We start from the raw sequence: 5501 nt of genomic DNA on the forward strand, positions 1-5501 counted from the left end.
CCTGCAACATCTCCTCCACCTGCTATACCTTGCTGGCCTTGATGTCCTCGTCACAGCAAACACCACCCTTAGATAGAAATTCTGGTATCTCTCCGAGCTCGTATGAGCGGGCCCTCTCTGGAAATCGGCAGCTCCTAGTTGATGGTCTCTAGCTAACCACCCTGCAGCCCTCTCTTGTTTCCTTCAAAGCATGCCCCCTCGGTTTGCTTTCCCTAATTGCCCCTCTCTTGTTTCCTTCAAAGCATGCCCCCTCTTTTCCTCACTGGCGAGTGTTGCACTCGACCTTATTGCCCTGCTTGACCTGGCCACGTTATCTCTTCAGATAGCACCCCCTTCACCTGCTCTAATTCCATGCGATCTTGCCTTTTCCTACTCGGCCCCCTCTTCACTGAGTAGCAGCCTTTTTGTCTTCTGGAATCTTCTCCCCTCTTGCAGGTCGTCACCCTTCTCCTTTCTCAGGTCGCGACACCTGCAGCCCCTCCAAATTGCGTGCCCCTTGCCCTTTTCAGCACGGCTTCATCCCCCCCTCACCAGCTCGCGGAAGCATGGACCCTGTTTTCCCTTTTTCACTCTCTGGCCGCTCTGCACGCCCTGACCCATACTGCCCATCATTACCCGACACTTGCCAAATTCTGACATTACAGTTCAACTCGTGATAAGTCACCTCTCACCAAAGCTTTTGTAATTTGCTCGGTCGAACTACCGTAAGGCTATTCAAAAAAAGGAGCATCAAAAATTGAATTCTTGCACGAACCTGCATGTGAGAAACCGTATCACAAGTAATGTGAACTCGGAACAGCACTGAAGATAGGGTCACTTTCTGACATGCTTTTGGCGGCACACTTTCGAAGATAACCTTACAAGGGTCAAATATAGGCATGAGGATGGTGGGGGAAGAAAACAGAGGCTCCATGGTTCCTCCGATGATGAGAGCCAAGAGCACGCATCAGAGACTAACATTGCCTAGCACTGTACAAGCAGCCTTAGCACACTCAAAAGTGGCAAAATCAAGCACGCCATACATACATGGGCTGGCAAACATCAAACAAAAAAACTCCGAACATAGTTTGCCAACCCCTCCAGCCTGCTAGAGCATTCATGCTGAGCAGGAACAATAGGAGATGCTCATAACCTTCCACCTGGATCCCACACAAAGGTAGGCAAATCCCACATAATCAAAGCAAGACAATAATCTTCAAAGAGCAGCGATGCAGGTTTAGTTTCATAAACATCAGCACTATTGCATAAAATGATTTTTTGTGTTTGCAGTTCGTTCATGACCAGGAGAATTAGACTTTATACCTGGGGACGACTGATGCTGACAAACATTTGGGAGTTCTTGTAAGGTCGTATTCACTTTAGCCTCAAGTGCTGGTACATCCGTAGATTCATTTGACTGCCCCTTTTGATTACTCTCGCTATTAGTCTCAGACCAGCTCACCATGTAGGAGCATACATGACCAAATTCAGCAACCAAATCCACCTTATTGGGAAGCACCTCACTACCAAATTCATCATAAATTTGTTGTCCATTAGACTCTCCTTTATTGCTACCAGCTCCCCCAACTTCACAGAAAAACAGTGTATTCGGCATCCCACAATTACATGTCTGATCAGTTCCTCTTAAAATTCACAATCTCTCAGAAGCCATTTCGACATAGCTGGTCATATCTGCATCCATTTCCACAACAGGAAATCAAATCCCCAATCTGCTTTATCATCAGCAAATGTATTCACACTAGGGGTTTAAGATGAACCCACATCATGAATATCCACATCTCTATACATAAAAGCAGGCTGGCTAGAACCTCGATCAGAAGCCTCTTCGTCATGAGACAAAGGTTGATCATCTACAAACACTACATTGTACTTAGAGTATGCATCAGGAGCATCATCGCTTGTCATCAGCATCAGTAGCAAGAGGCAAAGAACTTGTAAGCTGACAAGCATCACAGGAAGGGTCGCATGCATTGTCTTTATGATAAGTTCCCCTACATGAATCTTCCCTCACATCAAAGGATTCCAAAGCCTGATTCCGTTCCTTAGCATTGCGAGACTCATCTGGACATCTTGATCTGATGCTTCTTGCCTATGGAGAGAGGTCAAATGTCATATAGTCATCACAAGAATACCCCTCATCAATAAATGCTCCATCAACTGGAATACGACTTGCCAACAGTAGAGAACAAGCTTGCACTATAATCATCAGATCCCAAATCGCTACAATAGCCACTCTCAGATAAATCATCACCATCAAACAACTTGACTGAAGCCTCATCAACCATTTGTAAACCTCTATCTGCGTGCAAATCTGATAGACGATATGCATTATCATCACAATGTGCATCAACATCAAATGGACATAGGGAATTGAGCATGCCGGGCACCCTAGGAGCATGTGTACTGCTCCTCCTATAAACTTCAAGAGGGCTGATCTGTAGTCCTACAACGCATGAGTTCTCTGACCAAAATCCTTGCTCAAAGGTTGCCTGCTTAACAGTTTCAAAGAGCAGCCCAATTAACGAAATTTCCCACCTGTATAAGCTACATAATCCTTGCACTCTTTCCCTTTCTGCCAACACTCATCGAGCAGATCCTGAGTGCCCAATTCTAAGTCACACAGAGAAAAAACAATCCACACTCTCTCCTCAATGGCGATCCGCGATGATAAGCTATCTTATGAGCTAACTGCCCCAATCAGTTAAGTCCTTAGCTAGCCGGGCATTCAACTCCACTGCAGACATCACCCCCTTGCATTTATTGGAGCCATCAGAACTTGTCTTCCCCTTGATGACTTTCCTCTCCCCCTTCTCGGCTTCTGTAGCCCGCTCTCCAACTCTCTCTGAGCTCCTCTACATCCCCGATGAACCTCAGATCCTACCCTTCTGATCACGCTCGAGGCAAGCTCAACGTGCTTTCCCTGCAACATCTCCTCCACCTGCTATACCTTGTTGGCCTTGATGTCCTCGTCATGGCAAACACCACCCTTAGTTAGCGATTCTGGTATCTCTCCGAGCTCGTCTGAGCGAGCCCTCTCTGGAAATTGGCCACCCTAGTTGATGGTCTCTAGCTAACCACCCTGCAGCCCTCTCTTGTTTCCTTCAAAGCATGCCCCCTCGGTTTGCTTGCCCTACAGAAGGCAGCACCTGCAGTACGGCCCACCCTTCTTTTCCTCACTGGCGAGTGTTGCACTCGACCTTATTGCCCTGCTTGACCTGGCCACGTATCTCTTCAGACAACACCCCCCTTCACCTGCTCTAATTCCAGGCGAGCTTAGCCTTTTCCTACTCGGCCCCCTCTCACTGAGTAGTATCCTTTTTGTCTTCTGCAATCTTCTCCCCTCTTGCAGGTCGTCGCCCTTCTCCTCTCTCAGGTTGCGACACCTGCAGCCCCTCCAGATTGTGTGCCTCTTGCCCTTTTCAGCACGGCTTCATTCCCCCCTCACCAGCTCGCGGCTTTTTCACTCTCTGGCGGCTCTGCACGCCCTAACCCGTACTGCCCATCATTACCCGCCACTTGCCAAATTCTAACAGTTACAGTCACCTCGCACCAAAACTTTTGTAATTTTCTCGGTCGAACTACTGTAAGGCTATTCAGAAAAAGGAGCATCAAAAATAAAATTGTGGCACGAACCTGCATGTGAGAAACCATATCACAAGCAATGTGAACTCAGAAGAGTTCACTTTCTAACATGCTTTTGGCGGCACACTTTCGAAGATAACCTTATAGGGGTCGTCTATAGGCATGAGGATGGTGGGGGAAGAAAAGAGAGGCTCCATGGTTCCTCTGATGATGAGAGCCAGGAGCACGCATCAGAGACTAACATTGCCTAGCACTGTACAAGCAGCCTTAGCACACTCAAAAGTGGGAAAATCAAGCACACCATATATACATGGGTTGGCAAACATCAAACCAAAAAACTCCGAACAACGTGTGGAATCTGCCTATATCTCTGTATCTCCATGCTTGAAGAAAGCATGGAATTTGTATGGGCCTTGTAAAGATCCCTAATGTTAAGGGATTAAGTCTAATTTTGTGTAGACTTTGGGAGACGAGTGTATTTAATAGGCTAGTTTTGAGTATGATTCTCTAGCCTTTTTTTCATGCCATCTAAGTAGTGGTCCTCTTAGAGGTTCCTTTATCTCTCTAGCTCTTGAAAAGTGAATAAAAAAGGTGTTGTGGCATTAACTACCTCCTTCCATCCCTTTTCCATGCCACATCATCAAAAACATGCATAGCCTTAAGCTAAAAAATGATTTGTTTTCAAAAAATCCATTTTCACCTATTTTTTCCTCATGATCAAAAGTTCATCTCAACCTATATACATATCAAAAGAAAAAAAAAATTGGCCTTTTTTTGACTTACACTCACTAGAAGACCAGTTTTTGAATTTTTATTTTACATCCAAAAAAAAAAACTCTCTCCCTCTCCCCTACCTCCCTCTTCTCCCTTCCATTGCCTATGCCCTTTGCATCCTTAGGTTTAGCAGTCATATTGCTCAACAATTAATATCACAAACCATGCATCCTGCACACCATAAGTGTGTATATTTGCTCGCCCACAGAGTTTGCATCAAAAGTTACACACGTGAGTGACCAAAGATCATCACAACAATGGTGTGCTGCAGGTTGACACCAATGTTGAATTTTGGGTGGATGTAAGTGATAGTCTATACACTCTAATTCATTTTATATTGTCTTTGTTTCTCTTAAAATGGTCAATTGAAAGTTTGAACCATTTACACCAAAATATCACATGCACTCACTCGTCTCCTTCTCTTTCATGGTAGAGCTTGCATAACCTTATAATCTTTGACAAAATAGAACTTAACACCACTTTTCCTCTAAAAAACCTTCTTTCTTACATCTTACAGGCAAGTGCTTTAAAGCCATGCTTATTAGAGATGGGTAATCTCATCATAATGTATATTTTAGGATTGTTTATTCCATGTTGGATGGAAATACTTTCAAATTTGTACAACATATACCTAGCAACTGTCTTTATTATACAACTTGCAAATGTTGAAATCATACGTATTTTTGTTTGAAGAACATGTCTCTAACACATCATGGTACAAGGTGACCTCTTACTATGCTAGTTGAGTGGTGGTGTTTACAACAATGGCTCAAGGAACTGGCATAACATGAATCTTTTACAATGGCACAAATATCTCCTCAATCAATGTGGCTCCCACTACACTAAGAACCATTATGGTAGCATGGAGAGATCCCTAGTAGGACAATACAACAGCTTTCCATCAGAAACACACCCTATCCTAACATGAGGGCACCCCCACCAAAGATCTTTTTATGTGATAGGTCACCCCATGAGCATACCATGTCATGGAATGGATGCAAGAACTATGACTTCACTACCCCTTGTAAGCTGTATGAATTTATGTTTATCAAATTCAATGAAAAGAAATTTGGTATTTTTTGTTTGTTGATGTGTAAGAGCACTCTAGGTCTACCATATTTTGAGATTGTTTGATAAGTTAAATA

General features: G+C 44.1%; 1 pseudogene; it reads right to left on the reverse strand.

Annotated features, from left to right (window-relative positions):
* Positions 1-591: 591 nt before the first annotated feature.
* Positions 592-3539, reverse strand: LOC147431058 (uncharacterized; annotated as a pseudogene).
* Positions 3540-5501: the final 1962 nt, after the last annotated feature.

Source organism: Adiantum capillus-veneris, chromosome 21 (assembly GCF_014529385.1).
Source record: "Adiantum capillus-veneris isolate H3 chromosome 21, ASM1452938v2, whole genome shotgun sequence".
In the NCBI taxonomy this organism is placed as follows: domain Eukaryota; kingdom Viridiplantae; phylum Streptophyta; class Polypodiopsida; order Polypodiales; family Pteridaceae; genus Adiantum; species Adiantum capillus-veneris.